General features: G+C 40.4%; 1 protein-coding gene across 4 annotated transcripts in view; it reads right to left on the bottom strand.

Annotated features, from left to right (window-relative positions):
• The window catches only part of LOC119482722 (copine-8), a 98,420-nt gene that overhangs the window by 69,946 nt on the left and 3,484 nt on the right, over window positions 1-24,990 (bottom strand). The gene's annotated exons all lie outside the window — the stretch shown is intronic.

Here is a 24,990-nt window from a genome sequence, read left to right as displayed (position 1 = left end):
AATAAGAATTGAGATCTACTCTCCAATCCACTTCCTTTCATCTATTTAAGGTGCCCTGGCGTTTCCTGGTCGCGGAAAGGGGCATGAAAATGTGGGTAATGCTTCCCCATCATCCTTTCAAATCCTAGGGATTGTGAAAGGCTGTCAGACTTAAGCCCTGAAACCGTCATTGGCGAGGGAGTGCACAGACTACAAACTGGTTTTCAGCTCACTTTTCAGTTGTCTCCATCTCTCTATATCAAATCGCTCGTATGAAATGTGCCACGTCAAGAGGCACTTTGCACGATGATTTGTCGTCATATTTTGAGACATTTGAGAAACAGTTGTTTGAAGCGTTTGGTTCAGGTTACATGTTCCAGGTAACTTAGGTTTTTCCTCCAATCATCCAAACACACACGTCAGGTGCACTGCAGACTCAAAATCATCCGTAAGTGTTTGCCTACTGTGTTGTCTGTCCTCCGCATGGATGCAATAATCCAGCTAAGAGGTTTACATGCTTTATAGCATAGCCTGACTATAATGACTGCTTCAATACAATGCCATTCTCTCTCAAAGTTTGACATGAAGAAACAACCAGCTGTGTTGTTATAAATATAAGTGAATGAATATTACATTATGAGAAAACTAGGGATGCACCGATCTGACTTTTTCAGTCCCGATACCGACAGCGATAACTGGTCTTTGGGTATCGGCCGACACCGAGTACCGATTTGATACCAGTGTTTAATTAATAAGCTGTGTGGTGACTGGGATCATCATTTATGTGTAAGGCTTGCCTGAAATATTGCTTTGCAAAACAAAATGTAACAAATAAATACACAGATATAAATGTACTGATTTGTTATTCATTATTAAAATAAGAAATCGTGCACCAGCAACTTGGTTAAAAAAATCTTCCAAACAGGAATTACAATTCAAATGTAAACCTTTTTAGTGCAGCAACAAATTGCAGTATTTAAAGCTGAAGTAGGCGAGATTGGAGCAAATATGATTAAAAAAAGTTATTTTTATAAAACGGTCGCTATATCGTGACAGTAGTACATGAAACAGGTAATCTGAAAAAAAATCATGTTCTTCTGTGTCCTCCAGTGTCCTCTGGTGCTCCTGACGGCATCTGCAACCACAGACCGGAAGAAAACAAGCAGTAAGAGCTGATCTGAGGTCTGCTGTCCATCTGCCGTCTATGAGTTCCGGTTGTCAATCACTCGCAAACTCCGACCAAACGGTCAAACTAGGCAGCGCTGATCAAATATGAATCAATATTATGTTACTGTAATGCCTATTTCTCTCCTCAAATGTTTCCAGAATCATCTTGTAGTGCACGGTTTAGCTGTAAAATGAGAAAGTTTGTGACGCCGCCACACGGAGCTGGAGCACAGCCAATAGGAACGCTCTCTCAAGGAAATGACCTGTGATTGGTCAAAGTCTCCCGTCACAGGCTAGATTCTCTTAAGTCTGAAAACAGAGCCATGAGGAGGAGCAGAAGTCTAGTTTTCTCTCAGAACACTTGAATGACAATATGCTGAAAGGTTATTATGGAATTTTTGCCCAATGATGCCAAAAATATACTGACTACTGAAGCTTTAATGTATATAGTATATAAGCATAGAACTGAATTGAATAGATCGAATGACACGTGAAAAGGCTAAAATGCGTTCTCTTGAATGTCCTTGTAATGCTGTCTTACATATACGCCTTCCCATCAGATCGGGATGGAAATTCATAAAGCAGTTTCACCATCTAACACCATCTAAAAATAAACCTGGACATCAACAGATGAATGCACACCTACTGTACATGCTAGAAAATAAACTTGCACACTGACGTGGCACCATGTTGGCTGGTTGCTGGTGGCCGGGAGTCATTTCCCACTCGATACCCCCCCCACAGTTGGAGGTGCAGTTCGAGACTCAGGTTAAAATACACTTTCACCCTTTGAGAGAATATTTGAGGCTCCACACTCTTTGACTGGCTGCTGCTCAAAGCACATCACACATGGTGGCACTCCAAATGGGCTCCTGGGCTCCCCCCTGCTCACGAGTTGTGTGTTTGTGTGTGTGAATGTGTGTGAGTAAGACACATTTTCAGGATTTCCACTTCAGAGGATAATGTGAATGAGTCATGGCTGCTCTCTCTCTTTTTCTCTCCCTCTTTTCATCCAGAGGCAGGCAGCGGAAAGCTAAAAGCTGCCATCCGAGTCACGGAGAGGTCTGCAGAATAAACGCACCACGCTTAAATATAGTGTGCTAGTATATTTAGAAAAAAAAAAAAAATGCTCTTTCATATGAGTAATGTGTAATTTTGATTTTACGCCTTTTCGGTCCAATAAATGACGGAACAATTGATCTTTTAATAGCAAAAGATGAATGTATCAATCAACTAATCGGCTGTGATGATAAGCAATAGAGTCCTACTGTTGATGGCAAAGTGGAGAGCTGGTTTGTGTCCAAAAAATATTGATTTCTTCAACAGATTTTCTATGCAGCCTCTTTCTCACTCTCATCCTTTCCCCACAAAAAACACCGCCTTTGGCATTTCTGCTGGCTCTCACCGTTTCTGGTGCATGCATGTTCCTTGACACAAAAAACACTTTGTGAGTCTGACTGAATCACTTAATCGTTTCTTTATCTCTCTAATCTGCACATCTAAATGCAAATAATTCAATTTATATAAAAGCCTAAGTGACTCAGTCAGCCTTAACTGGGTTTGGTAATCCTTTAAACAGAAATCTAATCAATAACAGATTATAGGCAGTTTACGCATGTGGTAAACAAAAAATGAAAAATGCAGCTATCTGTTGAGCTGTCTAACACGAACATGTGTTTCTGCCAAAGGACACATCACATAGCAGCACCCTTTTCAAGCTTTCACCATATGCAGCTTTTAAGGCAATTAGCAAGAAAGAACAGGGACCACGCATGACGCAAAGCACAAAGCGCCCCCATTAGGTGATTACGATGTAGGAGACATAAATACCTACATCTTACCTAGAAGTGGTTCGCACATTCACCGTTCACATAAGACCGTGACATATGTTTGTGACGTCAAATGAAAAGTTCAGTATCTTTTCATTTCAATGACATTTTTGCAGACTTATTGCACAAGAAATTAGACGTGCATACATTTATAGGAATGATCCATATTAAGGAAGCCTAAAACCATTCAGTGCACTCCAGTTTTACCATGTTGGCTTGTTTGGCTTTGCAGCTGTAAAAGATCTCATCTTATTTTAATCCTTTCTGGCAGACTAGATGCTGTTCTACACATTTAATTAAAAAAATGTGATCTGTATCATTAATACACAGCTCATGTGATGAGTCAAAGCCATCAAACCAGATCATCTTCAGGGTTAATGCATTGCATGGCGGGGCGGCTGTGGCTCAGAGGGTAGAGTTCGATCCCCGGCTGCTCCTGGTCACATGTCGATGTTGTCCTTGAGCAAGACACTTAACCCCAAATTGCTCCCGAAGGCTGAGCCATCGGTGTGTGAATGAGTATTTAGATTAGATCCTGATGGGCAATGTTGGCCCTTTAGCAGCCTCTGCCATCTGTGTGTGTGAATGGGGGTGAATGCTGACATGTAGTGTAAAGCGCTTTGAGTGGTCAGAAGACTAGAAAAGCGCTATATAAAATGCAAGTTCAGTTACCAAAAACGCCACAGCTGGGGTTTTCCACACGTTTTAGATGGCGAAATGTATACGGCCTCTAACACTCACACAATTTCATCGACTAATCGATAAGTTGATTTAATCAAAAATTTAGTTTCCACAAGCAATCACACAAAAGCGCCACTTTAAATCTTGAGTTTACCAGAGATGTGCTCATAAGTTTCTTGGGAATAAGTCATTCACCATGAAAAAAAGCATAAAAAATTACTAACCAACTAAAGAAATCTTAGTCGACTAAGACCAAAACGTCTGATTATTAGACTAACCGACTAAGAGGGGGCAGCCCTAATTGCATCACTATCCAATGAAAACCATGTTTCTCAACATTTGGTGATTTTAAAAGTATTCCTTTATGGGTTGAGAAAATTCTCCTACTTCTTAAGATATATAAACCATTTAAAAGCCCATTGGGTTATCTAAAAATGCCATACCGTCATAAAGCTGTAAATAGCTTATAAACTCATGAAAAGTTTTATACTTCACGAACAGGAGAAAAGTCCTTTATTTGAGCTGGATATTGAACCTGGGTCTACTAAGTTAAAGGCAAATGTACCAGCCTACCTTTGCCATGCTATTTTTTAATCATACTGTCTGCAAAAAGAATCGTTATTCAACAGTTTTAATCAACTTTGCTCCAATATATAAAGTACAACTCACTTATATACACATAAAACAATCAAAATAGAGTTATCATCGGCAGATATGAAGGTGCTGATCTCAGATCTGATCAAAGCGTCTCCGTTGCCTGTCAAACCGTGCTTCCTCCTCCCTGGGGGGCAAACTATACTAGTACGGTGCCCTGCCTCCGTGGCCATGCCTCTGACTCATCACCTCTTGACAGCTGTCAATCACAGCAACAGGAAGTGAAATCTGACACCAGATGGGCAGGACACACATACGAGCTCCGTTATGCTCATTTGCTTTGTCAATCTCCCTCTGAGAGAGTTAATAAAAAAAGGGGAAAGAAGGAATTAAATAATGAAAAACGGGGACAAAAGACAGAGAGAGAGAGAGAGAGAGAGACGGAGAGAGAGATGGTGAGGCAGCGTCTTTAACTGATATGACGACTCTGTAATTATGTCAAATGCCTGGTTCTCTCCCACAGTGGAAGACACACCTCTGTGCGTTTGCTCATCGGGGGAGAGCCACACGATAACGGCAGAATGGGGGACGGTAACCATGGCAACTACTGACAGCCAATTGGGGCCACTTGACTGACAGCTGTGTGTGTGTGTGTTTCTCCACCCGACTCCACGAGCAGGGATTCCATCAGTGCTGAGGTGTTGGTGGCGCTCACCTTTTCACCTCTCTCTTTAGATTTCCTCTCCTCTCTAGCTTCCTTCCTTCCTACCTTCCTCTCCTTTCACGTCCTATCGCACTTTCCCCCCTTCTCTTAATCCATTTTCCTCTCCGGTACATCCCTCTCTCTCCTTTCCCCATTTTCCTCTACCCCCCTCCTATTATAAAATGAATGAATACATCTACTGTGCCTTTTGGACTGGCTTGAGAGGCCGCGTCCCTGACAAGTGTGTTACCTGGACGACAACAGCAAAACCCCCTCCAGGGACCCTCACAGCCATCTACACTACAGACAGAAACTGGGTTTTTAGCCCACTGGATGAGAGGAGAGGAGAGGAGAGGAGAGGAGAGGAGAGGAGAGGAGAGGAGAAAGGAGAGTGAAGAGGGGAGAAAAGAGGAGAGGAGAGGAGAGGAGAGGATGAGGATGAGGATGAAGAGGAGGAGGCAGGAAGTCTGAGTAGCAGACTGTGTCTCTACAGAGGAAGCTCTTTTGTGTGTGTTTGAGACCGTATCTGCTCTATTTCTGTCGTTGTGGACTCTATTTGAAGTCCAGGCTTAACTAAGAAAGAGAGAAAAGTTGAGAGTGTGAAAGAGGAAGGGTGCTTAACAGCTACAGAACATGGCGGTGCAGAGTATAGAGGCTTTCTTTTCTAGGTTATAAACTGAACAAGATTTATTGTCGTGGTAGCCACCGCTGCAAATATAATGAATCATTTTCATAAAGGAAAGTCAGCCAAGATCTAATTTAATGAGTGAAGACGTCATCATGTCAAATTCAATGTCAACATTCATTTCTTTTCTTTCTTTTCAGCCACTTAAATAACTTTTCCCTTGTTTTGATTCACTCTGTACTAGTTACAGTTGGTTGGTTTGAAATAAGGTTATGATGTTTTTCTTAATTGGTTATCATTAACTCTCAGTTAGTTCTAATTGGCTAATTAGCTGCAGAGTTAGTGGCGGAAAGTAAATACACTTTCTCAATTTCTGTAGTTAAGTACCCTTTTGAGGCACTTCCAGTAGTTCCATTTTATGAAGCTTTATTTTCCACTACATTTCAGAGAGAGAAATATTGTAATTTTAACTCCACGACAGCCTTTTCAGATTATTATTAAGTGATTAAAAGCCTGTGGTTCCCATTCAGTGTCTAGTTGGGGCTGCTTTTCACCTTTCAGATGTCTATGAGTTGTTAGTAATTTCACTAAACAGTGATTTGCCCTCTAAACCTCTAAAATGGCTTCATTTAAATAATTGTTGGGAGGCCAAAAGCGGTCAAATTATCCAATATTTCACACAAAAAAGTCAGATCTATCTTGTGACCATTGTACTTTTACTTAAGCAAAGGATGTGAATATTCTCTGCGTAGCGTGCACTCTATGTCAGCAGTATTTGTGTTCAATTTTGTGATCAATAAGTCTTAAAACCTTACAATCTGTATAAGTAAAGTGATGTGACAGCACAGCAAATTGCTTCTTCTGGGCAAAGCCAAATCTACCAATCTACTGCATTGAAAGATTACAGCAGCAGCTGCTTTGAGTTACCTGAAATGACCTATAATTTGTATAAGTAAACTTTTGAATGCATGCCAATACCATTAAACTGGTTTTCATTACATTTAATTCACGTTGCTATAGGTTAATGTAGCGTTATAAATAAAGCTTCATCATTTTGGCTGTTAACAGAAGAAGACAACTTCATCATTATAATTGAAGCAGTTATCCTGATCTGTGCCATCGACCGACATTTATTCTAATTGCTGGTTTTCATCCAAAGATTTAAAGAGGACTGTTATGTTTTTGTGCTTTTTCCCCTCTCCTTTAGTGTGTTATATAGTTTTATGTGCATGTAAAAGTTCTGCAAAGTTACAAAGTCCAGGCCAAAAAGGGGTAACTACCCCACAGAAACTCTTGAACTGCCTGAAACGCTTTGTTTAAAAGGTCCCATATCATGCTCATTTTCAGGTTCATACTTGTATTTTATGTTTCTACTAGAACATGTTTACATGCTGTAATGTAAAAAAACAACGTTATTTTCCTCATACTGTCTGCCTGAATATACCTGTATTTACCCTCCGTCTGAAACGCTCTGTTTTAGTGCATTTCAGCGGAATTGCAACGGAATTGCGTCGCTAGGCAACATCTTGGGACAATGTTTACTTCCTGTCAGCTGATGTTATTCACATACACTGCAAAAGGAAATAAACTGAGACACATTTAGTATGTTTAAAACTGTGTAAGGGTCTATATATATATTGTATATTTGTGACATCACAAATGGACAGAAATCCGACAGACGGCTTGTTTCAAACGCACAATTTCTGAATACGGGCTGTGTGTGTTTCTCCGTATATTGAGCGTTTTGATAGTTTAACAGTATTTATATAGCACTTAAACCTGTTTTATAATATAAAAGACCTGAAAATCTCACTTTTTACAATATGGGACCTTTAAAGTCCTGCCTTCTCTTCCGTAACGTGGTGATGTCACCAAGTAACACATTTGCATAATATCTGCCTATAGCAGCTAGTTTGGTCAAACAAAGCTCGTTAGAGCAGAGCTGGAGCGGAGTCTGAAGAGTTTGGTTTCTGTTGACCAATCACAACAGAGCGGGCCAGCTGACCAATCAGAGCAGACTGGGCTTTTTGAGCTCAAACAGAGCGTTTCAGACAGAGGGTGAAAAGAGGTGCTGCAGCACAGCTGGTATGAGAGAAATAAAGCCTTTTTTGAACTTTAAAGCATGTGAACATGTTCTAGTAGAAACCTGAAATACAAGTCTGCACCTGAACATGAGCAAAATAGGTCCTCTTTAAACTGATATTTTCCTTGGTATGGTATTTCTGGTCATTTGGTACTGCTACAGCTGTTTGGTATGCCTGGAACTTGCTGCTCAAGCCTGTTACATGCTGTGCTGTCTTTTCATCACATTTCTTCCGCATCACCTTCTGCTCCCTCAAACATCCTCTGTCCCTACTTGAGCTTTTCACACATCATGCTTTTACATCATTACTCTTCTTTATTACTCGAGTATTCTTTACTTCCATCTCCTCTTGTCACCAGTTCTGTCCTCTTCTCAGGGGGAATAGGGGTTTTCTCGGTTCGAGCCCAGAGCATTATTTCCTGTTCCGTCTTCTGTTTGACTTCTTCTTCCCCTCCTCACTCTCCCTCTCTCTTTTTCTTTCCATCTCTCTCTCTCAGTTTGACCGTGACCTGAATAAGCTCTGTGGAGACTACACCATCTCACTGAACTAGATACATTTACACACATGTAGATACACGCAGAGAACCACATGGAGCAACTTGTGTATGGTCTAATGATTTTCCAGTTCAACTATCCCGGATGTCCACCGCGTCACACACACACATGTTACTGCTTCAATTTTGCGTTATGATATGGGAAGATCCAGTATTCCAGATCTAATAAGCATCTACTCAATGAGCAAGATAAAGAACCCATGCACAGAAAAAACAAAACAGCAATGCTAAAGATAACGCTGGGTGGAAAACAAAGAGACTATTTCTGCTGTGGTGACTAATCCGAAATTAGAGTCCATGTGTGACTGCAAACGGCGGCAAAAGAGAGAAGGAGGAAGAACGACACACTGAGGGATGCAGTTCACTCAAGCAATTCCCTTCACAATTTACTGGAGATATTCAGTGTACACTAATATATCTCCTGCGAGTAACAAATTTAAATCCAAGAGACACTTTAGAGGAAGTGGGAAAAAAAAACTACAAAGACCTTGTGGTAACAATTATTGACGTTGCATCTCTAGAGTCACTTTTTCATGTGATAAAACTGCCCCCACCACCACTGAGTATACACATAAACCTGCTGTGATTGCTATGAATGGGAGCTCCAGTACCACTAGGAAAATCAATTAATATGTTGAAAGCCATCAGAAAATTATCTGTATGACGTAGCAGACAGTCGGTGGTCTGTGGACATAACAATATAGCCAGAAATTGAATTCCCTGCATTTCTTATTTCAGGAGTCTGCAACCTGCGGCTCCGGAGCCACATGCAGCTCTTTACCCCCTCTCCAGTGACTCCCTGTTGGAATGAATAACTGTTTTTTGTTTACATTTTCATCTTTCTTTATCATTGTTGTAGGTCTATGGTATGACAGAGTATGAGGGCAACTTTGAGGAAAAAAATAATAGATCTGAGATTTATTAAGTCATAATATTACGAAAATAAAGTCAGAAGTAACGAGAAAAAAAGTCGTAATATTATAAAGTAGAAATTTTATGTTATTTTCTTTTTTTCTCGTAAAGTTGTGACTTTATTCGCGTAATATTACGACTTTTTTTCTCGTAAAGTTATGACTTTATTCTCGTAATATTACGACTTTTTTCTCGTAAAGTTCTGACTTTATTTTTGCAATATTACAACTTTTCCCAGCGTTTCCAGTTTGGGGACCTCAGAATTACGTCTCTGCTCTTTGCAGATGATGTGGTTCTGTTTGCCGTGACCTTCAGCACACACTGGGTCAGTTTGCAGCCGAGTGTGAAGCGGTCGGGGATTGAGAGTCAGTACCTCCAAGTCTGAGGCCATGGTTCTCTACCAGAAAACTGTCGATTGCGCCCTCCAGGTTGGGAGTGAGTCACTGCCCTAAGCGAAGGAGTTCAAGTATCTCAGGGTTTTGTTCAGGGTAAAATGGAGCGGGAGATGGATAGGCGGGTTGGTACGACGTCAGCAGTCATGCAGGACTGTTGTGGTGAAAAGGTTTGCTGAGCCAGAAGGCAAAGCTCTCGATTTACCGGTCCATCAACGTTCCGACCCTAACCTAGGGTCATGAACTTTGGGTAGAGGGCCAAAAGACTGAGATCGCGGATAAAAAGCGGCTGAAATGAGCTTCCTTCCTAGGGTGGCTGGGCTCAGCCTTAGAGACAGACATCCGGAGGGAGCCAGCCGAGATGGTTCGGGCATCTGATCTGGACGCCTGGACACCTGGACGCCTCCCTTTGGAGGTCTTCCGGGCATGTCCAACTGGTAAAAGGCCCCGGGGTAGACCCAGAACAGCCTGAGAACGCCTCGGGGTCCCCCAGGAAGAGCTGGAAAGCATTGCTGGGGTAGACCCGGCCCCAGATAAGCGGAAGTTAATGAGACTGAATTATGTGAATTACTCAAAGTAAGGTTAAATATCTGACACAAAACTTAAATTGCAGTGGCCATATACAAATGAAGGGCTGCATACTGCTTTAAATAATGTAAAACAACACAACAAAGCCATCACAGTTAACTATTCAAATGTTTTCTCTACTATTTTTGTTGAAAAATATTTTCTTTACAGACATTACTGTCGCTGTTATGTCTCATTTCAGGAAGCATTTACTGCATTTACTGCTGTGGTCATTTTATGTATCCACCTGACTGCTCTCGTTCCACTCTGACGGTGTGACGTAGCTCATCCAATCATACTGGCTTGGACCTTCGCCTTACAGAAGTGGTCTGAATCATAACACATCTATATTACATATAGACTTTGGTCCAATCTCTGCCTAGCAGCACAGAGCAGAGACTCACTGATTACACCAGACATTTCCATTCCATTCCCCTTGCTTCCAGTTTTACAAAGACTCTCTTTGCTATTTAGGCACTACTAGTGTGACGATGATCATTATTTTTGCCCTTAATTTTCTCCTAAGGGGGTTTCTCCTAAAGTTTACAAGAAAACATCCAGAATCGAGTTATTCCAAAATAAAAAAATATGACTCATTTCTCAGGAGACAACAAAGAGTCAACTGTTTTCCCCTCCGAGGTACCGACCTGCCAATCCACAAAACCACAACGAGCTGAAAGCAGCTAAAAACTGCAAAAAGCTACAGACTGCAGTGTTGATGCTGAGGGAAGGGCCGGAGGTACAAGAAACCCATTCACCCCACCGGGAGTCCACTCATTAAATCTTAATACCAACAATACTGTTAAATGGAGCTTTAAGGGGCTTGTTATGGAGGTCTAACACAACTCATATATTATGCAAAGACTGCAGGGGCCAAATCACTAGGTTTAGAAAAGAAACATTTTCTTCTTATCACTTAAAGGATTGTTGGTCTTTGGGGGATTTATTAGCAGAAATGGAATTAAGTGAACAATCACCTGAAACTACCGTTTAAGGTAACGTTTTCGTTACCTGAGAATGAGCCCTTCATATCTAGCGGGTCCTCTTCGTCGTGTTGCTCCGCCATGTTTCTACAGTAGCCCAGAACGGACAAACCAAACACTGGCACTAGAGAAGGCTTTTCACGTTTTTACATTACCTGAAGGCTACCGTAGTTGTCCAACACGCTTGTGAAACAGCTGCCTTTAAACACTGGGGGGCATTTTTTTCACGTTAAAAAGCGATGCACGTTGTGCGGAACGGGTTGCGTTGCACCCATATTTATATGAAACAACAACACGGAGGCTCCATAGTCCGAACCAGGACGGCAAACTTGATCACTGGTTTCAACCTTGACAAAGATCTGCTCCTTCAGTTCTTACCTTTCACAATAAAAGCCCTAGATATAGAATATTTACTGCGAGTATTTCGCATTTTCGCTGCTTTTATTCGTCATTCATCCGGTGTGTAAAGGCCTTAAGAATGGCCTTTGAGCGAGGCGAACAGCGTTACCACTGTTTTGCACTCTGCGGCTCACATTAATGCAGTCTAGGAAAGGGAGGAGTGAGCAGAGGGGTACTGAGTTGGTTGCAATCTGCAACCACACCACTAGATCCAGCCAAATCCTACACACTCTACCATATATATATATATATCTTTTTATCTGATGATATCTTGACAATCCTTTAATTCCTTTTCATGTCACATTTTAAACATTCCGACTTCAATTCAAGTGATCTCCAGTTGGGATGTTAAACATGGTGTTTATATCGAAGACGTTGGTGTGCATTTACATTTGAATAGAGGTTCTATTCACCTTTCGCCTTTCATGCACTTCTCTGCAGGACTCTTCGCTGAGAGTGTGTGTTTAGACGTGCTTAGCAACAGACCTGAAATATTCTTGGAAACGTGTGGAGCGAGAGGAGACTACTGGGCATGCTCAGATGTTCTCAACAGGTCGCTGAGCACACAATACTACCTGTAGTACCTGCAGCTCTTCTTTTTCTCCTTTGTGTTCTTTCTCTATCACTTCTTTCCCTCTGCATTCTTACTGATCTATCCAATTTGCTACTGATGACCATTTGTTACAGAGCATGAAGAAAAGCACATGCTTGTACAATCCCCCCCAATCTCTCTCTCTCTCACACACACACACACACAGACACTGAAGAGGAGCATCAGCAGCTTGTATTTTCTCCCTGCTTCTCTAAGAGGGCTGCCCTAATTCTTCTTGACAAGGGCTGGGAGAGCCAAGAGAACATCTCAGCACACACACACACACACACACGCTGAAATATGCCACGCCACTATCCATTTACACACAGACATGTGCAACGAAATACACATAAGTCGCGGACAACACACAGCCGCACATCTGCGTGCGTGGCATTTTACCTTAATTGCCTTTGTCACCGCTTTCACTGCCGTTTAGTCCAACTGGCCTATATTTTCCTCCATCAACACGTCACTGGCCTTCATATGCTCTTAACTGCTCAATTTGGACAAAGGCCAACTGTCTCAGCTGATTTACATACAGTATGAGACGGACTGAGGGTTGAGATAATGACTAAAAGATGTTATTTTCTCTGACGTGCAATATGTTTTTTATAATTTATTCTCCGTCATACATTATATTCTTATTAGGGCTGTCAAAGTTAACGTGATAATAATGAGTTAATACAAAAAAATTTTTAGTGCCACTAATTTCTTTAGCGCATTAACGCAATTTGAGAATTTTTTTTTTAAGCTGGAGTGAAGATACTGGCATCATATGAAACTAGAAAAACCTAAGAAATCCATTGGTATCAACCATGTCATACTAGCTTGTCATGAAGGAGGTTAAATTACGCTCCAAACTTACGCTAAATCTTGGTGAGGAAAACCTGTCATGGCCATTTTCAAAGGGGTCCCTTGACCTCTGACCTCCAGATATGTGAATGAAAATGGGTTCTATGGGTACCCACGAGTCTCCCCTTTACAGACATGCCCACTTCATGATAATCACATGCAGTTTGGGGCAAGTCATAGTCAAGTCAGCACACTGACACACTGACAGCTGTTGTTGCCTGTTGGGCTGCAGTTTGCCATGTTATGATTTGAGCATATTTGTTATGCTAAATGCAGTACCTGTGAGGGTTTCTGGACAACAGCTGTCATTGTTTTGTGTTGTTAATTGATTTCTAATAACAAATATATACATATATTTGCATAAAGCAGCATATTTGCACACTCCCATGTTGATAAGAGTATTAAATACTTGACAAATCTCCCTTTAAGGTACATTTTGAAAAGATAAAAGTGTGCGATTAATTTGCGATTAACTATGGACAATCATGCGCGATTAAGTATTTCAATTGATTGACAGCCCTAATTCTTATTCTAAAATGTCAGTGTCAGCACACAATAAATGGAACATACTCAGATGGTATTTGTCAAGCAGCCAAATTGTGCCTATGTAAGGTGTGTATGTGTGTGCACGGGTGGTTTGTGATTGTGTCTGCACGGGTCTGTCTGTATGAGTAGTTGTGTTACAAAATGACGGACAGTGTGTCAGCATGTGTGTATAACTGTTTGGTGAGGCTACCACAGGGCAAGAGGAAAAGGGAGGGAGGAAGATGGAGGTATTTCTCTCCCCTCCACAGCTCCCCTTTCCTGCATGCTGTGGCCTTTGTACAAAGAACTCAACAGGACGTCGAGTGTGTGTTTGCGCATCATGTGAGAGAAACACAGAGACATGCTTGGATGTGCAGGCGGAGGCCGAGGGCTTCTACATGAGAGAGAGAGAGAGAGCGAGAGAGAGAGAGAGGGGGGAGACAGACAGAAAGGGAGGCAGCATCCCTGGAGGAATTCAAACAGCCTCTGTGCTATGTGACCGGGATGGAGATGACTTCATTAGGCTGGCCAGTCTCTCTCTCTCCCGTCTCTATCTGTCCCTCTCTGGCTGTAAACACGGCTGTGAGGGTAATTTACTGTATGTCAAGGAATCTCACTTGTCAAATAGTTTCAATCTGTGTCGAGCCGACAATCCGAGAGATCAGTGTGTAGCTCTGTGCCTTTCTTTTGTGAAAAAAATCCTCAACAGATATAGCCAATTTCTATCCAGATATCACACCCAAAAATTGTCAAAAAATGTAATTGGGCTGGCAGAATTTATAGGAGATGTTTTGATTTGTTTTCATACAGTGTTGTGTTTCATGGGACGCAATCTACGTCAGAGTGAAAATGAAATGTCAGAGCATCAAATGTGACCGGATTTTATGTGTGTGTGGCGCTTGTGCTGAAAATGTCATTGGCTGACTGACGGGAAGCACAGCAGCACAAATATCTGTGTGTGTGCAAGCATGAGTGTTTAAATTGAATTGCACGTGTGCACATACTGTGTGTATTATGTATGTGGCAGTCAGTAGTATGCAGTCCTGAATTGCTCCCTAAGGCTTTCTGCTGTACATCGTGGTAGTTATTGATGAATACATTTGCAATTAGGACTTCAGCACGTTCTCTGTTGGCCTATTAAGCAGAGCTCTTAACGCCTGTTTAACCCAGAGGTCCATAGATCTCAATGCTCACTTATTGCCCAGGAATATCCTCAAGAATGCCCTAGAAGAAAAATCCTGTGTCCTGCGCTGCACCCGTCATATCAGGACTACACCGGCAGCACACAGTGAGCAAAGTCATGAAGACCTGTAAAACTGAAGTAACTTACTTATGCTCAAGTTAACAATTTAACAATGACAACAACATGGCTTGGGAGAAAGAAGGTGATATTTTGGCCTAACTAGAGTGACTAAAATGCTCAATATATGTAGTTTGTGCTGGGAGACAAAGTGAATGTTTATTAAGCCATTTTGGATGATGACTTTTACAAACGGACGGTGGCTCTGAGTGGTCAAACAACCCTCTTTTGCATTTTGATGGATGCGAAAAAACGCAGAAAATCGAATACGTTCCAAAAACTTTAATGACGAATGAAAGTTTCGGTGTGTAAACGTGACTGACACAACTTGAGGTCATATTTATTTAAAAAAATGCGACAATATCGGACAGAAAAATACAGACTTGGTGTGCAAAGGTCTTAACTTCTCAGTAATATCCGTGACAGAGTAACATGTTAACGTGCCTTTCAGTTGCTGATGTGAAAGGAGTGTATTTATGTGTGTGTGTCCTTGAGTTCATGCTTTATCACCTGCATTTTAAAATAACACCACAGCTGTCTAACCTTGAGAGTAAGGTCAATGTGTACACCTATTAGCCCTCCGCTTATTGCTTCTGCATGTAGTAGTAGAGTGGTACACATCTGGTTTGTGTGTGTGTGTGTGTGTGTGTGTGTGTGTGTGTAGCCCTTGACCTTTGCCAATGACTAGCTTTGCCTCTCCGTCAGATCTTTATCAATCCATTTTCTCGCTGCAGCTATACAGCGTGATGCATGGAGCGGAGCGGAGGCATTGTATCACTGTGTGGTCGAGTGTGTATGTTCTCAAAATGTGTGTGGTTACAGTGCAATTTAACACACAGTTTGTGACACAGTGCCCATACCGTCTGGTGATTTATGTAGAAAAAGCGCCTGCAGTGAGGGAACAACAGAAGGAAGGACGTCGATAGTAATTTCCTCAGAGTGCATAAATCTTAACTTGCAGAGAAAAGCCCAAACCTGATTACAGAACACACAAAAACTCTCATAAACACACTCTGACAGCAGCCAAAAAACACACACCCTGCCTCACTCAAGAAGCAGAGGTAAAATAAGACAAGTCAAGACAATGGCGTCAATTTGTGGCAGCTCAGACAGGATTTCTTCTTTGTCTCGCTGATTGCCGCCACCACTGTGTTCTCATCCAAAAATCATTTGCGCTCCCTGCTGCTCGGAACCGCGTGTAAACAGACAGGAAAGTTAGCGGCCGTCGTGTCATCACGCACACTCGCACACACTCCTTTTGTTGCTTTTTTGGCTGGCATTGAACCGGCGCACAGCGGGCGACCACGTCTTCTCTTCAAAGTGATGGTTGTCAGCCTTGAGTCTTCAATGAGAAAAACCATTATGCTGAGTTCTATGGGGCCAAAAAGGTCAACGCAATCACTTCCCTTACTGAGAGTGGGAGTGAGCGACCTGAAAATAGATCGTGGGGTCGCGCATGACTCGTGATGTTAAGGGGCGGGGTTGCAGGGTAAGTGGTCACCCCTAACAAGCAAAGTATAAAGGGTGGAAGAGCTGCTTTACAAGAGAAATGGCAACATTTAAAATGTGAATCAATACAATCAATGGTGTGAAGTCCGCAGGGGACTCTGGATATACAATGTAGAGCATGTGACCCTCAGGAAGAGTCTAAGAGTCACATCTTCAGCTTTATGTTATCTCTTCAAAAAATACTTTAACACTGAATACTTTGCCGCCAGCAGTGGCTCCATGATCAACGATAGCAGTTCTAAGAAGCACAACGCCGCATAACTTCAAATCTGAACATCTATAATCCTTTGAGGGATTATTTTTCAAGACGACTAAGAAGAATGCATTCATAATTACAGCAGTGGCCCGGAGTCTTAATAAAATCTGAAATGTCAAGCTTTTCCTTTAATCTCGGCTCAATAGTCCAAAGTCTGCATCTGTTGTTCTGTAAGATCCAGCCTTACACAACCTACATTTACCAGACCTACTTTTCCTCCTTTTCTTGGCTGTGTCCCAATAACCTCGAGTGTTTTCCCTCGACGTGAGATTCAACCAAATCACTGTTTACATATTGCACTGATCATTGATGAAAACTACAACTAAATATGTTTGTCAACAACTTTTTTTTCCCATAACTAAGACGAGATGATGACAAGACGGCCCCGACGTCATTCAACACTAATTGTGGCTATATCAATATGCAAGAATTTTGACGTAAAAAGATGAGAATAAAATGTAGTTTAAAAAATAAAAAACTTGGCTAAAATGTTCAATATAATCTGATGACTAAAAAAGATAAAAATGTTAACAGTTTTCATTTACTAAAAATGTGCCATGTTATGATTTGAGCATACTGTTTCTAGACAATATTGGTCATTGTTTTGTGTTGTTAATTGATTTCCAATAACAAACATATACATAAATTTGCATAAATTTGCATATTTGCCCACTCCCATGGTGATAAAGTATTAAATACTTGACAGATCTCCCTATAAGGTACATTTTGAACAGATAAAAATGTGATTAATAGCTATTAACTATGAACAATCATGCAATTAATCATGATTAAATATTTTAATCGACTGACAGCCTCACTAAAAGTATACTCAGATAGTTCTGGTTTTCTTTGACTAAAATAAGACCAAAATGCCCAGACTTTTAGTCAAATAAAACTAAAATTTAAAACTAAAATTTGACTAAAAAACAGGATGAGTTTGACTAAATATGATGAAAACTAACAAGGACATTTGACAAAGGACTAAGACTAAATAAAAACATAGCAGACAAAACTAACACTAGCATACTGTCTCTTATCTTGTATTTATTTTGTAGTTATTTGTGTTCTCTCTAACTTCCTTGAACAATGAATAACTTTGCTCCAAAGCAAATATAGAGACCAAAATGCATTGCAGTCAATGGAAAACTCAATATGTTTTTCTGTTGTTGATGTTTTGTTTTTTTGCGGAAAGAGTTTTGGACTTTTGGACTAGAATGTAATGTAAATCTTTTTATCAAAAGTTCCATGGTTTAATTATTGGCATTATATCAGCCTTACAAATCTACAGTGGACTACAACCCACACTGAGCACTGGCTTAGGCAGAACTGGTTGTGTTGTTGATAATGGCTACCATGCGGGTTTTTCTTAGAAAGTACAACTGTGCTCTTTCGAGAGCTGAGATTGCCATCTGACCAAACTCTTCTGGCAAACAAACGCTATTTAGAAATACCACAAAACAAGGGAGATCCCCAATAAGCAAAACACGGTTGAAATGGGCTACGGTTTGTGTACTGTACTTCAAACAAATACTCCACAGCCACAGAAGTACAAACACACAGATACACATCTAGCTCCCATACAACGCTCTTAAAAGAATGAGAGGAAAACTAGTTTTACCTCCTTCTCTTCAAATATTCTCCAACAGTACGTCACACTTTTATCTTAATATTGGTTGTCTGGACCTAGAGTACTGCTGGTTCTTGGTCCCTATACATAGTTAACTACATTCCCTGATTAAACGACCAGACTAGCTGTGTTTTCAAAGCAGATTTCAGGCAATAAAATGACTGTTTTTGTGAATGGAGTCTGGTCTGGTGGCTATAAAGACAACAATAATAGTGGCTGTAGTTCCCCATCGGGAATGGGCTGTCTGATGGCGAGGTAAAGCTATGAAAATATTCTAAATATAGCATACACTTAAACTGATATTGATTTTTTTTAGGTGGCTAAAGTACATTTTTCTGCTGCTTCCGTCCACAGCCACTGACTCAGCTAGCTGTAGCGTTCACATTATTTATAACCTTATTGATTAGCTTCAATTAGCTTACTTTGGGAACCTACATCACTGCTTTTTGCAACGGCTGAGTGGACGTTTCCATTTGGATAAAAATGGAACAGAAAGCAGATGGACCCACCCTTTAAGTAACAGATACATGATTCAAAATCGTTCTTCTGCAAACTATTTGTCCTTAAATAAACCAGACATCTTGTAATGTACTCGCATCAAATCCACGTCAAACGATTGAACATTATCGCTGAGGGAAAACATCAAGTTGTCCCAAGAGATGAGCCTAAACTACTGTTATGTAATGGCCATTTTAACTCATATTTGGAAAGACAAGAAATACCCAAAGCCGCAGGACTATTTGTAGTTTGAAGCTGATACGATGACACATTTTTTGAGTGAATCCATTAGGATCACAGCAGTCGCGTGTCCCAGCCTTCAGGCCTGCACAAATATGACCTCGTTTTCAAATTTGGCCTCTTTTCATATTTCCAAACTGGGCTTTACTGAAATCAGTCAGGAACCACATGGACTTACTGGCAGAAAGTATGATGATTAAGACTTCTTCAGACCAATTATTTTTGGGGAATTTTATTATTATGGGGATATAATATGACTTGACATTCACTCAGACGGTCATACCCAAGTGTTCATATTTAGCACACACATGCAGGACAAAGCCAGCTCTAACCTTAAAAAAACACCTCTCTGTTTTTCATTTATACCACAACCAATATGTTGTGGCAACATTGGATCCAGGAGAGAGTGGGGGATTTTGTATCTTTTCCATCGCTCCTCAACAGAGAGAAGGCAGACAGAAGAGGGAAAGAGAATCGGAGAGTTATTACTGTCAACAGCTACGATGTTTGCTGACAGTGCTGGGATGCATGGCTAGACACAAAGAGAGAGAAGGAGAGAGAGAGAGTCAGAGACAGATGTGTCAAGCTGTCTGAAAGACGTTGGGGGAGAAAAACTGTTTCAATCTTACTCAAAACTAGTCCCTTGTTATCTCTCCTGGGTCATTCGTCTGGTGCTGCAAGCTTGTTTGTGTGCAAGTGTTATTTCTCGCTCTTCTATCATGCTGGTAGGAAAAAGGCTTGTGCTGAAGAATACAGAAAGAACCTGAAATGAAGCACATTAGCAGCCTTGGTTTGTGTGTTTGAGTGGAAACCCACAATACACTAAACAGCGGCCAATTGTCCAGCATGGAGCAATTTTCCTCTGGAGACAAATATGTCAGCTGACATTCTCTCTTTCACAACACAGCACAGACCAGCCCTGTCTCCCACACAATGACGTCCATCCATACAACTAAACTGCATACCAAAATACGTTTTGAGGGTTCTTTTCTCCTAGATTACAGTCGCAGTTTTAAACTGTTTTAAACATGTGATTGACATTGTAAATTGGAACAAAAACAAATATGCAACAAAACTATTTTTTTAGGTTTAGGGATAAAAAAAATTGCGTTAGGTTTAGTAAAAAAAAAAACATCATTGGCTTAAAATGATTACAACATAGAAACAAAACAAAACAAAAAAGCAAAAATGACTATGTTTCACAAAGTCTGGTGTTTGTTGGACCTATTCACCTCCGCTCCCGGCCGCCAGAGGTTGACTTTCTCACTTGTTATACCCGTTATTATTCAATAACGTTATTATTCGACATAACTTTGATTAATGGTCACTCGATATACTACTTCACCTGCTCTGCGCGTTGCTCGTTGTACTACGTCACTCGCTGCAGCCGTCCGCAGACTTAATAAAGGTATTAGTGATACGTCGAAGACAAACGTAATCCGTGACAAAATACGTTTCCGTCAAAGCGTGATTGAGAACGCAATTTAGTTGTATGGGAACGTAATTTTTAGGAGACAGGGCTGCACAGATTAGTTTAAATAATTGTTAGCAACAAAAAGTTGGGTGTCCATTTTATTCTTATCACTGGGTATTGTTTCCAATTTTTCAATACTAGTGCTGATACTTGAGCTTTAGTACCGACAATGTGTATCAAAATGTCTTTGATGCCTTACTTTCAAGAATATAAAGATGTTCATGTAGATGCTTTTCTACAACTTATATTTCAATCTAATTTTAAATATCTGATTAATGAGTACACAAGGCCATGAATCTCACCAGGTATTTGATGCAAACACTCTCACACTTTCGGTGCTAAAAACACATTGTGGTTGGTACCAAAACAGAACTGCGGTTTGATAGACAAACAGACATAATAGGAAACACACATTAAATTACAGCACCATGCAGCCACCCAAGAAACAATAACAGGAAGGCATCAGCCCCAGCGTGCTAACTCACTACACCATACAATAGTAACTTGACTCAACTTAAAACACCAAGAAATATTCTAAGCACGTCACTCATTTGAACTATGAGTAGTTTTGCTTTTGTGTGAGTGTTTGAGCGTGAAAACACAGATAACAACCCGGGTGCTGGCCCGATCAATAACATAATGGAATATTTGGACTGGAGGCCATTCACAGCAGACTCCCCTGATAAGTGCATCAGGGAGTAATTTATTCTTCTGTGACTGTTGGATTGAGGGTGACGAATGGGTGTGTGTGTGTGTACAGCCATTTATATATGTAGACCTATACATATATGTCTGTTATACATGTGGGCACTGCTAGCTTTTGTACGGCGCAGCAGGCAGAGTCTGTAGCGCATCGATCCCAGCTGATACCTCGGGCTCTCCCATCGATCAGCAAAATGTCTCCAGCTCACTGCTGCTGAGTCGCAGCAAGGCTCTTACTTCATATCCCCCATAGCATCGGAGCATTATCTGAATTAGCTGGAGATGCAGACTCAGAGGAGGATCTGTCAATATTTCTGCAATGCTTATGTCACCACTAACAATTACACGAGGAGAGCTACTTGGAATGAGAGCATCTGTTCCAAGTCTCACAACCACTTTCTTCTTTTCTCGCTTTCTGCTCTCTCTCTCCCTCATTTTAACAAGCTATTCAGTGTCTTAAAAAGGCTTAACAAGTATGAATATCAAATTAAAAGTGAAAGCAAAAGATGATTATGTCACTTGTTGGCAAATTGCCTGCTGCGGTTTTTCCCGAAACAGGTGTCAACATCTTAAAAACCAGACTGTTCACTCAGAGTGTTTCAAGAATGCTGATTTGCATTGGAAACAAGCCAAATTAGCTTATTTAGCGAGTAGATTTCTTCACTCATTTCCGTAAGATACACTCAACTAAAGGACCTGTTAAGATGGAAACTTTTTTTCCTTGCTCTCATCCTACATCAGTTACGAATGACAGTGACCACAATTGCAGCCACATCACACACATTATAATTAGGGCTCTCAAAGTTAATGAGATAATAACGCAATATCACAAATTTGTTTAAATGCCCATAATTTCTTTAACGCATTAACGCAACTTGCGGTTTTTAGGTTGAAGTGGGCTCAGTTTTAAAGCTGGAGTGAAGATACTGGTTTCATATGAAACTAGAAAACCCAAGGAATCCATTGGTACCAACTATGTCATACTAGCTTGTCGTGAAGGAGGCTAAATAACGCTCCAGACTTTTGACATTTGATCTCTAATATGTTTTACAGACATGCCCACTTTATGATAATCACATACAGTTTGGGGCAAGTCATAGTCAAGTCAGCACACTGACACACTGACAGCTGTTGTTGCCTGTTGGGCTGCAGTTTGCCATGTTATGATTTGAGCATATTTTTATGCTAAATGCAGTACCTGTGAGGGTTTCTGGACAATATCTGTCATTGTTTTGTGTTGTTAACTGATTTCCAATAATAAATATATACATACATTTGCACAAAGCAAGCATAATTGTCCACTCCCATGTTGATAAGAGTATTAAATACTTGACTCCCTTTAAGGTACATTTTGAACAGATAAAAAAAATGTGTGATTAATCGTGATAAACAGTGGACAGTGATGCAATTAATCGCGATTAAATATTTGAATCCATTGACAGCCCTAGTTATATTCAATCTGATATAACGACCACTCATTCATATTGCTCTCACTTAAGCCATTGTCTCGTCGATGAAATTTCTCACTCTTAACACCCCCCCTACACAACACAGAGGGAAACTTTAAAAAAAAGTAGTAACCATGGTGACACTGCCCTTTGTGTCCACATGAAACATGCACAAACACACAACTTATATGCTATAAGCTCACACAAACATGTATGCACGCACACACACCTGGCTGGCTGTAACCATGGCATTCTGTACTCTCTGAATGTGGGAGGATAGCCACCAAAACACTCCCGGGGGCTGGGGAGCCGGGTGACTCAGACATTAGCAAAGTCTGCCCGACGTGTTCATATATTCTGCTGGGAGATGACATTGTCTCTCTGTTACTAAGGAGATGATGGTACTAAAACCTTACAGTAACTACAGTATCTGAGGGACGTTTTCTGTCCACTCCTCTTGGACTAGTAGGCTACCAACAACATCACATAAAGTTTGATCTTTGAATAGTGCCAAAATATACTATACACTTAAGGCCTAATTGTACAGCACTCTTATCAAACCACTTACTGGAAATTGAAAAGGATATGGATTCATGTGGCATGTTTAAAGTCGATTCCACCTAATGTGTAAAAAGCTAAAAACTAGAGCTGGAACGATTAATAGATTAGTTGTCAATTAATTATTTAAATTATTAAATTAATAGTCAAATATTTTGATAATCAATTAATCAGTTGGAGTAATTTTTTAAGTCAAAATGCTCTGATTCCAGCTTCTTCTTTCAGTAAACTGAATATCTTTTGAGTTGTGGAAAAATTGAGGACGTCATGTTGTGCTTTAGGAAACACCGATCGACATTTTTCACCTATTTCTGACATTTTATAGATCAAACGACTAACTGATTAATCGAGAAAATAATAATCGACAATGAAAATAATCGTTAATTGCAGCCCTACTTAAAAAACAATATTACTGCCTCAATGAAAAATTGTCAGGATTGTGTGTTAATGAAAAACACAACGCCAGCGTGTCTCAACTCTTCAAATATCATCAAAAAATCCAACCAGCGGCGTTTGAGACATCATGCTTGATGACAAAAACAAACAAACAATCAAAACAACAACAAAGCACTGACGCACCAAGCAAAGACAGTTTCGGTTTCAATTTAAGTAATTGCCTTTGAGTATCTGTTCAACCCTCAGGGAAGGAACATGTTTTTCTAGATTCAGTAGAAGTTTCACAGGAAGATTTCTGTTAGACATTTGAATGACTGCAGGGAAGACACATTTACATATCATTAGATAGATAGACAGGCACACTGCACAGTCTCCTATGAAAGATAATTTATCAAACTCCAATACACTGCAACCTGTTTAACAATGCCAGTGGCAGCTTCAGGGGTGTGACACTATAATGTACACCTGCTCATTTTTAACATTGCATTTATTTCTCTATGCCAGGGGTCTCTAAGCAACCTGCGTCTCCGGAGCCACATGCGGCTCATTAGCTCCTCTCCAGTGGCTCCCTGTGTTTTGTTTTTTTTAAATTAGTAGAAATGAATAACAGTTTTTTTTGTTTACATTTTCATTTTTATTTATCATTGTTGTAGGTCTATGGTAAGACGATACGACAGAGTATTAGGGCCACATTGAGGAAAAAAAATAAATCTAAGATTATGAGAATAAAGTCATAATATTATAAAGTAGTAATTTTACGTGTTATTTTCTTTTTTTCTCGTAAAGTTATGACTTTATTCTCGTAATATTACGACTTTTTTTCTCGTAAAGTTATGACTTTATTCTCGCAATATTACAAATTTCTTTTCGTAAAGTTATGACTTTATTCTCGTAATATTACGACTTTTTTCTTGTAAAATTATGACTTTATTCTCGTAATATTACGACTTTTTTCTCGTAAAATTATGACTTTATTCTCGTAATATTACGACTTTTTTTCTCGTAAAGTTATGACTTTATTCTCGTTATATTACGTGTTATTTTCTCTTTGCCTAAAATGGCTCTTTTGATAGTAAAGGTTGCTGACCCCTGCTCTATACGAAGCATTCAAATATGTATGAAACAACCTCTTCATAGTAAAAAAAATGTAACGTGACCTTTCTTTCCATTTGATGCAGGTGACACATTTAATAGGATTCCCTTTACAGGGGGGCTCCTCCTCAGAAAATGTGGTGTCCACCCTGTGAAGCATATACAGCCTGTAGCCTACTGTGGGTCACCACCAGTCAGGCAGAAAACAAACCACATTCTCTGCATTTTTTCAACTCGCTTGTATTCAGAGAGGAAAATCCTCCCCTGAATGACAGAGAAAGACCTCTCTTTCAAAGAGCTTTAAACACACACCAGCCTGCTTTCTCTCTGTACACACCATGAAATGATTTTAACACCTTTTTATACGCTTTTCATACGCCTAAATGATCTCTTGACAGGTGACCAACCAGCAACAACAACACGACTGTCAGCTGCCAAATACTGCAATAATAT

The sequence above is a fragment of the Sebastes umbrosus genome, chromosome 23 (genome assembly GCF_015220745.1).
Source record: "Sebastes umbrosus isolate fSebUmb1 chromosome 23, fSebUmb1.pri, whole genome shotgun sequence".
Lineage (NCBI taxonomy): Eukaryota > Metazoa > Chordata > Actinopteri > Perciformes > Sebastidae > Sebastes > Sebastes umbrosus.
Note: the sequence above shows the minus strand (reverse complement) of the source record. Positions and strands in the feature narration are given on the sequence as shown.